Source organism: Schistocerca cancellata, chromosome 5, assembly GCF_023864275.1.
Source record: "Schistocerca cancellata isolate TAMUIC-IGC-003103 chromosome 5, iqSchCanc2.1, whole genome shotgun sequence".
Taxonomy (NCBI): Eukaryota; Metazoa; Arthropoda; class Insecta; order Orthoptera; family Acrididae; genus Schistocerca; species Schistocerca cancellata.
Window position 1 is genome coordinate 257588816 of NC_064630.1, and position 13625 is coordinate 257602440.

A 13625-nucleotide genomic window follows, 5' to 3' on the forward strand; every position below is an offset into this window, starting at 1 on the left:
TAAAGGAAACGCAGTGGTTCTGATGGATAAAATAGAGAAACTTCCTGGCAGATTAAAACTGTGTGCCCGACCGAGACTCGAACTCGGGACCTTTGCCTTTCGCGGGCAAGTGCTCTACCAACTGAGCTACCGAAGCACGACTCACGCCCGGTACTCACAGCTTTACTTCTGCCAGTACCTCGTCTCCTACCTTCCAAACTTTACAGAAGCTCTCCTGCGAAACTTGCAGAACTAGCACTCCTGAAAGAAAGGATATTGCGGAGACATGGCTTAGCCACAGCCTGGGGGATGTTTCCAGAATGAGATTTTCACTCTGCAGCGGAGTGTGCGCTGATATGAAACTTCCTGGCAGTTTTAATCTGCCAGGAAGTTTCATATCAGCGCACACTCCGCTGCAGAGTGAAAATCTCATTCTGGAAACATCCCCCAGGCTGTGGCTAAGCCATGTCTCCGCAATATCCTTTCTTTCAGGAGTGCTAGTTCTGCAAGTTTCGCAGGAGAGCTTCTGTAAAGTTTGGAAGGTAGGAGACGAGGTACTGGCAGAAGTAAAGCTGTGAGTACCGGGCGTGAGTCGTGCTTCGGTAGCTCAGTTGGTAGAGCACTTGCCCGCGAAAGGCAAAGGTCCCGAGTTCGAGTCTCGGTCGGGCACACAGTTTTAATCTGCCAGGAAGTTTCATATCAGCGCACACTCCGCTGCAGAGTGAAAATCTCATTCTGGATAAAATAGAGCTTTAGAATAAAATAGAGCTTTAGAATAGAATATGTCAGTAAGACACAAGAGTTGATTACGCAAAAATAAAATTATAAAACTGAAATCAGATCCAGCTAACAGAATCCAAGCGAAGTTAAGAAACACTCTGAAATAAATTGAACATACAATAGAAAACAATGAAGAAAGAAAACTGCTACAGACAAATCCCAGTGCAACTTCCCTCTGATGCCAATCAAGGCTACACAAGATAGATTTCCCCATCAGAGCTATTGTGAATAATAGAAACGCTCCCACTTTTAAGGTACATTTTAAAAACATCAGAAAACTAAAAATTATAAGAGGACAGAACAATAAGGAACACCAAATGTTTGATTCAGTACATAAAAGACATACAAGTTCCAGACACAGTCACCCTCCTGTCATTTGATGTAGAGAATATATATTCCAATATACCAATAACTGAAACAATAAACATTATAGAATAAAGTCTTAAGACACATAGTACACTTCCACATAAATACATCAAAGAAGCAGTCAGGTTTCTAGATATAATAACAGAACAGAACTATTTTCAGTTCAATAATTAATTCTATTTACAAAGTGAAGGATTACCAATAGGATCCCCAGTGTCTAGAGCCTAGTAAACATATTTATGAATCATGTAGAATAGATAATATTTTACAAAATAGTGCAAAATAGATACAGCATCCTATACTGGATTAGATATATGAATGACATCTTGTGCCTGGTAGATAAACCAAGCGATAAAATTGACCAGTTACACACATAGATCCTGTTCATGATAAAATACATTTTGCAATAGAGAAAGAGCAAAATAGTTAAATTTCTTGGACATCACCATAAAGATTCAAAACACCAAACAAACATTTGACATACACCGAAAACCGACAAGAACAGACATAGTTATACATGAGACATCACAACACCCCATTTCTCAAAAGCAGACAGTACTTAGACACATGATCCACAGACCAAACACGACACCATTAGACACAGACAATTACAAAAAGAAATGAATACCATAATACAAAAAGCAACAAACAATGGTCAGAAAGAGAACTTAGTTACAAAGCTGAACAAGGAAACCAGGAGACAGGAAAGAACAAAAATCCAGCTGTCTTCAAAAAAGGACAAAACCACACACAAACAAATACACAAAATACAAGAATAGAAACAACACAAAGTGTGGAGGGAACAGAAGGTAGAAGATGGTACAAAATGCCATACAACCAGAAATACACACACACAATACCCAATATTTTCGAAAAACAAGGCAAAAAACAGCCCATCAAACGAAGAACTCTTTTCAGAAATACTTCCCAAAAACGATATGAAAAGCTGATCTACATCATAAATCAGAAATATACAAAGTGAAATGCAATACATGTGATGGAAGTGTAGTGTAGCGGAATAGTAAAGAGTTGGAAACGTGGAACATTGTCAAAGTTTCGATGCCTATGCCGAGAGCCAGAGGCAGTAGGTTAGGCAAGAGCTAAGAGGATTGCACATGTATGGAATGTGTCGTCACGCAGGGGCAATGGCCTGGTTACACACAACAGGCGAGAGAGAATTGCTTAGCACGCGGGTTTGTATTAGACGGAGACTTGCGTAGAGTGCAAGACAGAGGTATAGTGTCAGCTGTACTGCATTTCACAACTTCCCGTAAGTCTGCCGTAACAACACCTAACTCTGTCGCAGGAACACCTAAGGGGCGAGTACGACAGATGAATCAGCAGTATAAGTGGAACGAATGCGTTCATTAGAAACGAGCATGACGTCAAGACGTCGCTCGTGCTCCCTTTAAATACGCCAGCTTTGATAGCAACAGGACACTCGCAGCTAGACTTGCAGTTACGTGTGTACTGGGACGCTGCTTAGCGCTCAGCTCGGTGATCGACATGTTAATCTTTATTAAGGAAATGTTGCAGTAAGGGCGGCCCATCCAGCAGCTGACATGAGGGGACAGTACCAGCTCTACTCCTCTCTGCTGCCGCTGTCAATCATCAACTCAGGATTAGCAGACATGGTGGCAGACTCGCTCGCCGCCAATGCTGACCACATCAGAGAGCCGTCGTCGAGATCATGTGGGGCCTAGGCCCCGTGCATCCACCGTCACAACTGGGTGAGCCGACGACGCTGGGGTGACTGCAGCCCGTTCCGCCCGTCCACCGCGGACGAGCCATCAGGAGGAGCAGGGAAGAAGATGGGGTGGGACAGAGTACACTCCGCACTACGAGAACGCCTCCCGTGCTGACAGCGCCGGGACTCCAACCCGGAGCCTCTACGCGCAGCAGCCTGCTGTCCGCCGCGAGCCGGCCGACCAGCCGGGCGTCGCCAGCCACACGCGGCCGAAGTACGAAGTATGGACATTCCTTCCCTACGTCACCGCACGCAGCGCTGCGCTAGCAAGACTGTGCGGCCTGGAGCTGGTGTCACCGCTACGAGTCAGTGAGGACTCGGGGAAGGTCGTTGATATCAGCAAGCCACATTGTACTCGGCAGGAATAAAGGTGTTATGAATTAATAATGTTTCTTTGGCGTTTCTAACGGGTCCACATTCATTTCCTAGCATCCTGACAACTGGAGAGGTCACCGCTCGGCCTCCAGTACACCGTAGGCGACCGGGACCACCGGGATGCCTGCAGATTTGGTGTCAGAAGTGGTCACGCCAACTGCCTACAGAAGATACACAGGTCAAACCAGGAGCATATTTGACCCCAGATACGAAGAACATGTAAGAGCATGGGAGCGTAGGACAAATTATTAAACTTTTACAAAATATGTACAGCAACACCAACATAAAATTACAGCTAGAGACACAGACATAGAAATCAATAGGAGAAACAATAAAAATCACCTCACCTTACAAGAAAACTACCGCATACAAAAAACCGTAACAGAAAAGAAACAGCTCATAAATGATCAGGCCATCTTGGCAAACCACACACTCCTTAAATTGATTGAGCACTTAATATAAGATTAAATATACACATATAATCACAGGATCCCTTTACCACTAGCATCTCTTCCCAGATTATGTCCCATAATCGCCATTCAGGCCCATCCCCACTCGCGGCCACCTCCCACCCCCCGCCCCACAAAAAAAAATCAACCCACCCCCACTCCTCTCACGCCTTTACCTAACATACAGTTTCACAAATTTTCACTAACTCACCAGCACAAACAGAAACACACACACCCACACACCCACACACCCACCCACCCACCCACACACACACACACACACACACACACACACACACACACACAATGTAGTTTCACAGGTTGGCAACACTCACAATGTGAACGAAAACAAACGAACAGACATACAAACTGTTACTACATGGAATGAGAAACGGTTTAAAAAAGTGAAGTGTAAATAATGCACCCCAAGAAATATGGCTGAATGGCAAAAACTGCCAAGTACACATGTGAATAGAAGTCGTTCGACATGAACCGCTGCTAGCAAGGAGTGAAGAAACACGCTAAGTAACTCGCACACCAACTTTATAAAAAAAACGCTGTTTTTAAACTTAAAAAATGCCCAAATGTATGTATCCAATTTGCAGAATAACCATGGAAGATGCTTTACAAATAAAAGCGAAACGCGTCTGATGCAATTCCTTTTAATTAAATTTTAGCTGACTCGTGTCGGATAACCAGTAGTAACATAAGAAAGTCTGACTTCTTCCAACATCCACTGTTGGTAGATCTGTGAATTTTGACAGATACAGTGTAAACGTAAACAGGTCATGGAAAGAGGCGAAGTGAACACTTTTACACTCCTTCATTGTAGTAAGGTTTACCAAAATGAATTCTCATCGTAATATTAACTTCAGCTTTTCTTAACACTACCAGAAACACATCTGTATCGTGACACGCTTGAAGAATGACTCACATTATTGTGCGGCTACCTACCACGAGACTGCATTATTGACATGCACGGTGGAACCTGCTGGCAAACCAGATATGCTATCGCATAAAGGTATTAATTGATACATGTGTAGGATGGTCGGTATCACTTCCACAGCAAGTGTTACATATGAAGAATTTACACTTTTGTTGCTGTGACTACCTGAAAGTAAAAACATTAAGTGTAAGATCATGTATGCAATACTGCCAGTCCATTTGAGGGGACTCTGGACGTTCTCGTTTATAGAGATGAGTACTCCTATTCATGAGGAACTGGTCATGTTCAACGAGGAACAAATCTTGACAAAAGTACCCCATCAGCCAAATTTCTGCATTTGTGCTGATGTGTAGCTGCTAAATCTATCGTTTCCTCTCAGACCAAGTCCAGGATTTTGACCTGATGTTGAAATCATGCGACTGGCGACGTGCTGTGCATGTGCGTCATTGTTTCTTAATCTGATTTGCGTCAAAACGTTGAGACGCGATCTTATCCAACTTAAAATTCGTCAATAAGCATACATTATTTCTCCATTCGGCACTTCAGATGAAGTGTGTTGTTGTCATCACATATATCGACACGACTGCTATCACCAACATAACAGCATCTCTCTGGTATTTATGATCTCATCGAAAACGAGTGATATAGAATTGACGTATAACAACCTTTATCTAATCTTAAGAGCCATTATGAATGAAAAAACACACGAAGGTTGTGTGATATTCTGCTTTGTGTTATTTTAAAAAACCGCCTTTTGGCTGTTACGCCATCGATAGGTACAAAGATAAATATGTGTGGCTCAAGACGAAAACTAGAGGAATTATTTCAGTTAAGTGGGATGTAAAAGTATCTGCTGTAGATAAAATATGTCACAAATTACAAAGTGAATTTCATGACAAATTACAAAAATATTCTGAGAAGAAAAAAGTGAAATGCTGAGAGGGAGTGACTAGTCAAGACAATCTTGTCCTTAATAGGTCCAGTATCACTAACAGTTAAAACATTACAAGTGAGACTAAACAAGCTAGTGGAACACCTATGGTTATACAAAGTAAAATTTTACAGGGCACGTGAAACTACAGTCACTTAAGTAAAGGAGGAATGAAGCATATGAGCAGTAGAGGAAATTTATAAAGTAGTTTGGTTGGGATTATTAACAATATCTGTAGTTATAAACGGAGGCGATGTCGTATTTTTCATTCAATCACTTAATGCTTTAAAAGGGTCTTTACACTCTGAGTTATATGGAAAGAGATACCTTATCAAGTAACGAAATGTTTTCTGCTGCTTTGGTGAAATCACCTAGGCATCTAATTCTCTCACATCATTATTTTTCTTCTTCTGCACCTTGTCAAGGTTCACTCTATTTCTCTGTACAAAGCTAGACAACAGCATGCCACTTACCACTAATTCTATCCATGCACCCCCTAACCTGCAGTTCTTCTAGTCTATTGTTGTTGACTCCTTCCTTAGTCAAATACATTACATTTATCAGCCTGTTTATGATTCACTCCATCCTGGAATCGTCTTAAAGGCACAGAGGGCACCTCACCTTCAAAACATTGTATGATCAGTTCTACTTCGGTCAAAGCTCATTGGATGGTAACAACTTACTTACCTCCTGTTGCTCGCCTAACTTTAACAGGTGCGGCTCCACCCTCAGCTGGCACAGTTGCCGGGTCAACACTGTACCTGCGGGGGCTTGTCCAAAATGGTGACTTCATATGGCAGATCTTCCACTCTTAGCCAACAAGTACCACAGACAGCCTAACTGCCACATCTGTAACATGAGAACAATAAGTGCGAGGAGATGCAACCATAATTTCATTGCGTTAATAGTGCCGCCATCATCACGCCTTCACAACTGACAACCATGCCCTGTTACCAAATTGTGGTACAGGATATCTTATGGGAGTGGTAAATGGCTGGCGTTGTGTAGGTGTAGTTTCCTAACCAAATGCTACTTGATTTTACACAACCAAATGAACCATATAACAAATTGGAGCACATGTGAGAAAGCATAAACCGAGAATTAGCACTCAATTTGTAAAATAACCTTTACATCTAAGACATTAAAAATAAGGCTCAGTGCAATAACTCTCATCCACAGCAATGCAAAAGTTTCAGAGAGGCACAGATGAATGTACGAAATCCGTAAGCCTTCACCTAATACATATCAAGTATCTTGCCTAACTGAGATCACTTTACCATAAATTGGGCTCGAATACTACTGACCTTCAACACTTATCGGTAGGGAAACACAAAGACACCCAATCAAAGCCCAACACCTGAAGAAGCAACACACAGAACACACAGACAGACACAGTGACACTGTACCCAGTCGCAGATGGAATGAGTAAGTGGCAGGGAGAGATAACTTCAGTCACTAGAAAATACAGGTCCATGCATAAATCACTAAACAAAAAGTGAGCTCTGTCCGAACAGGCCCCAGCAGACGCAATGGTACCGACTGACCGCCCTGTCATCCTTAGCCATTAGGCATCACTGGACTAGTTAGGACGCCAGTCGCCCAGCCGTTGTCAAGCTTTCGCCACCAGAGCCGCTACTTCTTAATCAAGCGGCTCCTCAATTGGCCTCACAAGGGCTGAGTGCACCCTGCTTGACAACAGTGCTCAGCAGCCTGACGGTCACCCATCAAAGTACTACCTAGCCCAACAGTGCTTAATGTAACATCCACGTGATAAATTTTTGGCTACAGTGCGACGAGAGGAAATTATGCCTGTAACAGTTATAAACATTATCTATTCGGCATATGAAAAAATAGTGAATTAATTATTTGTATAATATTCTATGATGTAATTAGACATATCGATGTGTATCATACAAAGACAATGATAATTGTAAATTCCTTTTATGATCTGAGTTTGTCTTCCTTTGTTTTACCTTTTGTTGGATGGCTTTTGTAGGTTCCGGACGCATATCGAACTGAGGTCTGTTAAGAAATTGTAATTATTTGTTAATTATTACTTGAAAATAGAGTTCATTATTATTATAAACATGAGTGAATAATTATTTGTAACTTTAATTCCTCTCTCAGTAAGCATTATCTGTGTTAATTATTTCTTTCCGCTGCAAGGAGCGCAGCCATTGATGATAGCGATTTGTATCGCGTTTTTGTCTGTGTTTTCATTAGAAACAAATCAAATGTTTGCTTGATGAGGTCTAAATACTGCACAATATGAAAGTATAGTTTATAGCGTTTAATAAATATTTTAAATATTTACTCATTTGCTCTAACAATAAAAAGTCTCTATCAATTGTCTGCCGCCATCTTAACAATTATCTCAGCGGCAAATTCAAATTACGAAACTCTGCAGATATAAATGACGAAGGTAGTACAAATGTGTAAAAATAAACGTGCACCGGTGGTTCCGAACTCATTTTAATGAAAATAACTCGAATCAGATTGGTTCTTTAAAAACAGTGCTCATAGCACGATCGTTATAACAAACTTTTCTAGCTGATGTATGGAGCCGAAATTAATTACGCACGAGTTGAGAAGAATAGTGTTTCAGGTAACATACGTCAGTGTTGTGCGCGGCTGATATTCGGTGGTTTTAATGGTCATTTTGCTGAAGATAACTGCTTCCATCTTAATCAATAGTTGTATAGAATCTGTTGCATGAACTGTGATTTAGTGACACACAACTTACAGACAACACTTTAACACAACGTTAACTTGGAGTTCTTTAGCAGCTTGATCAAATCTTTAGCCGGGTGAAAAATTATTTAGTAATTACTCAATGTAATAAAATAAGATTATCATTTCCATTTACAAATTAGTTAAATACCAAACCACTGAATAACACAGCGAACGCCACATTAACTTGGATGATTTGATTGGAACTGGTGCTAGCACTGTGGCAAGATCGTTGGCATAAATAAGGCACTGCTTTACTAAATTTAGACCTGACAGCAGCCTCGCCATGTTTCAACAAACTACATTTGCATCATACGAGGATTACTTCACAGTTACAGGCCCACAATAGCATTGCCATGTGCCATCAACATAAAACCATGACAGCTCCAGAATGCTAGTACAGACTTAACTGTTAGCACATCAAGACAGCACAGTTCAGCGCTATGTACTGTCTTCCAACCTCTGCAATGGAGACAGCTTGTCCATTATGGCTTCCCCACTCCCCACTGCACGGTGTTTTATAGATTCACGGAGAAAAATCGTGTCCACTGGTGCAGCCAGAATGGTGCCTCATGTTGACGGCAAGCACTACCCACACTTGGCAGTATTAAGCCCAACTGCCTCCCTGCTCTCCATGCCATTAGCTCTGTCTCTAGGTGGCTACAAGTGAGCTTTCTTGCACGGTGTTCCACTCTCGCTGGTGATCCGCAACTGCTCCCTTTCTCTTCCACTGTAGCAGCCTTTCTGCTATTTTCTGCTTACTTCTCTCAAGGAGATTGTAAGAGCTGTAGCCTCGGCAAATATCATCCCTCCTAAGAAACGTTATATGGTGCAGAAAGGACATGGAAATGAAGTGAGAGGTGTATGGCAGGCACAAGTACAAGGCAGTAATAAACTCTACCAAAGAAAGCTCTCTAAGGAAAAAATAACATAAGTCAATACATGTCCAGTAGGAGATGTCCCACAGTTCTTAAATATTTGAAAAATATCATGATTAACACTGCGAGCTGCTGATAAAATTGACAACACATACATAATAAAACGTCACATACTCACTTGAAAGCATTTACAGCATCGTATTAGGTGAATACAAAGTCATAGACGTCAGATAATAAAGCCATGAAATTGTCACTGAATATAAAATTAAGACACACGGTGATGTAACCAGTTATGAGCAAATCGTATGATAAAAATATAAATGCTTCGCGTTTATACAGAGTTGCCTGTTGTTACATTGTAATTTCAATTATATCGGCAATATACAGTGTTGCAAGTACAGATATTGTGATTACTCGTACCTTAATATGTATCCACTTTAGGGTACTAGATTTTTTTTCTGTGTCTTACAGTATTTCCACAAAAACATCTCATAATTTACTGCCTGATGTTTTCTGCACATTCTTAACTGCACCTATAAGTGGATTCCGCCTCTCAGTATTGACTAATCAGTTTGCGTCCATATGTCTACACTTCGAATCCTGACCTGCTGCCCAGGGGAAAATAAAAATGGCTTGCTCTTGTGACATGTCCTTGGAGGTACCCATCAATCTAAAAAGCATACTACTCTTAATATCTATAATTGTCTGCAAATGAAGTAAATACTGACGTAATGTTGTCCAGTACACTGTCCCCTATATGAATATGTGCATTTTAGCCCCTAACGCCCTGGATAAACTGTGCTTAAGCAGTGCACTTTTTCAAGTTGCATCATCAGACGGGGTTAGTGCTACAGACGGATGCATATCACATATAGCCAACTGTACAGCTGACCACTGTTTGCTGCTAGAACCAAAGATGGCCACAGAGGTTTTCAAATGTACGTATATAGTCAGTGTCTGGAATTTTAAGATTATTCAAGCTGTGTCACAAGCTACGATAGGTGGACGTGACCGTCATAACCGACAGTCTGTATGTTGCCTTTAGTAGCAACTTATGTGTGTTGTACTCACAGTTGCGGTGGCAGAAATAAAATGCATAAAAGTAACTACTTACATATACACATAGTCGCTAGTGTGAAACAAGCTACAGCCACTGCTTCCAACGTACAGAAACATTTAAAGGACATACCATACCGATACCTAAAATGTATACCTCACAGTGGCAACTGACTAGAGGAGGAAAGGGAAGGTGTGCCTCCTCACTTTTCTGTGGTAGAAGTAGTGGTTGTTGTTGTTGTGGTCTTCAGTCCCGAGACTGGTTTGATGCAGCTCTCCATGCTACTCTATCCTGTGCAAGCTTCTTCATCTCCCAGTACTTACTGCAACCTACATCCTTCTGAATCTGCTTAGTGTACTCATCTCTTGGTCTCCCCCTACGATTTTTACCCTCCACGCTGCCCTCCAATACTAAATTGGTGATCCCTTGATGCCTCAGAACATGTCCTACCAACCGATCCCTTCTTCTGGTCAAGTTGTGCCACAAACTTCTCTTCTCCCCAATCCTATTCAATACTTCCTCATTAGTTATGTGATCTACCCATCTAATCTTCAGCATTCTTCTGTAGCACCACATTTCGAAAGCTTCTATTCTCTTCTTGTCCAAACTATTTATCGTCCATGTTTCACTTCCATACATGGTTACACTCCATACAAATACTTTCAGAAACGACTTCCTGACACTTAAAACTATAATCGATGTTAACAAATTTCTCTTCTTCAGAAACGCTTTCCTTGCCATTGCCAGTCTACATTTTATATCCTCTCTACTTCGACCATCATCAGTTATTTTGCTCCCCAAATAGCAAAACTCCTTTACTACTTTAAGTGTCTCATTTCCTAATCTAATACCCTCAACATCACCCGACTTAATTCGACTACATTCCATTATCCTCGTTTTGCTTTTGCTGATGTTCATCTTATATCCTCCCTTCAAGACACCATCCATTCCGTTCAACTGCTCTTCCAACTCCTTTGCTGTCTCTGACAGAATTACAATGTCATCGGCGAACCTCAAAGTTTTTATTTCTTCTCCATGGATTTTAACACCTACTCCGAATTTTTCTTTTGTTTCCTTTACTGCTTGCTCAATATACAGATTGAATAACATCGGGGAGAGGCTACAACCCTGTCTTACTCCCTTCCCAACCACTGCTTCCCTTTCATGTCCCTCGACTCTTATAACTGCCATCTGGTTTCTGTACAAATTGTAAATAGCCTTTCGCTCCCTGTATTTTACCCCTGTCACCTTTAGAATTTGAAAGAGAGTATTCCAGTCAACATTGTCAAAAGCTTTCTCTAAGTCTACAAATGCTAGAAACGTAGGTTTGCCTTTCCTTAATCTTTCTTCTAAGATAAGTCGTAAGGTCAGTATTGCCTCACGTGTTCCAGTATTTCTACGGAATCCAAACTGATCTTCCCCGATGTCGGCTTCTACTAGTTTTTCCATTCGTCTGTAAAGAATTCGCGTTAGTATTTTGCAGCTGTGACTTATTAAACTGATAGTTCGGTAATTTTCACATCTGTCAACACCTGCTTTCTTTGGGATTGGAATTATTATATTCTTCTTGAAGTCTGAGGGTATTTCGCCTGTCTCATACGTCGTGCTCACCAGATGGTAGAGTTTTGTCATGACTGGCTCTCCCGAGGCCATCAGTAGTTCAAATGGAATGTTGTCTACTCCCGGGGCCTTGTTTCGACTCAGATCTTTCAGTGCTCTGTCAAACTCTTCATGCAGTATCTTATCTCCTATTTCGTCTTCATCTACATCCTCTTCCATTTCCATAATATTGTCCTCAAGTACATCGCCCTTGTATAAATCCTCTATATACTCCTTCCACCTTTCTGCCTTCCCTTCTTTGCTTAGAACTGGGTTGCCATCCGAGCTCTTGATATTCATACAAGTGATTCTCTTATCTCCAAAGGTCTCTTTAATTTTCCTGTAGGCAGTATCTATCTTACCCCTAGTGAGACAAGCCTCTACATCCTTACATTTGTCCCCTAGCCATCCCTGCTTAGCCATTTTGCACTTCCTGTCGATATCATTTTTGAGACGTTTGTATTTCTTTTTGCCTGCTTCATTTACTCCATTTTTATATTTTCTCCTTTCATAAATTAAATTCAATATTTCTTCTGTTACCCAAGGATTTCTATTAGCCCTCGTCTTTTTACCTACTTGATCCTCTGCTGCCTTCACTACTTCATCCCTCAGAGCTACCCATTCTTCTTCTACTGTATTTCTTTCCCCCATTCCTGTCAATTGTTCCCTTATGCTCTCCCTGAAGCTCTCTACAACCTCTGGTTCTTTCAGTTTATCCAGGTCCCATCTCCTTAAATTCCCACCTTTTTGCAGTTTCTTCAGTTTCAATCTGCAGTCCATAACCAATAGATTGTGGTCAGAATCCACATCTGCCCCAGGAAATGTCTTACAATTTAAAACCTGGTTCCTAAATCTCTGTCTTACCATTATATAATCTATCTGATACCTTTTAGTATCTCCAGGATTCTTCCAGGTATACAACCTTCTTTTATGATTCTTGAACCAAGTGTTGGCTATGATTAAGTTATGCTCTGTGCAAAATTCTGCAAGGCGGATTCCTCTTTCATTCCTTCCCCCCAATCCATATTCACCTACTATGTTTCCTTCTCTCCCTTTTCCTACTGACGAATTCCAGTCACCCATGACTATTAAATTTTCGTCTCCCTTCACTACCTGAATAATTTCTTTTATCTCGTCATACATTTCATCTATTTCTTCATCATCTGCAGAGGTAGTTGGCATATAAACTTGTACTACTGTAGTAGGCATGGGCTTTGTGTCTATCTTGGCCACAATAATGCGTTCACTATGCTGTTTGTAGTAGCTAACCCGCACTCCTATTTTTTTATTCATTATTAAACCTACTCCTGCATTACCCCTATTTGATTTTGTATTTATAACCCTGTAATCACCTGACCAAAAGTCTTGTTCCTCCCGCCACCGAACTTCACTAATTCCCACTATATCTAACTTTAACCTATCCATTTCCCTTTTTAAATTTTCTAACCTACCTGCCCGATTAAGGGATCTGACATTCCACGCTCCGATCCGTAGAACGCCAGTTTTCTTTCTCCTGATAACGACGTCCTCCTGAGTAGTCCCCGCCCGGAGATCCGAATGGGGGACTATTTTACCTCCGGAATATTTTACCCAAGAGGACGCCATCATCATTTAATCATACAGTAGAGCTGCATGTCCTCGGTAGGGAAACACAAAGACACCCAATCAAAGCCCAACACTTGAAGAAGCAACACACAGAACACACAGACAGACACAGTCTACAGTGACACTTTACCCAGTCGCAGATGGAATGAGTAAGTGGCAGGGAGAGATAACTTCAGTCACTAG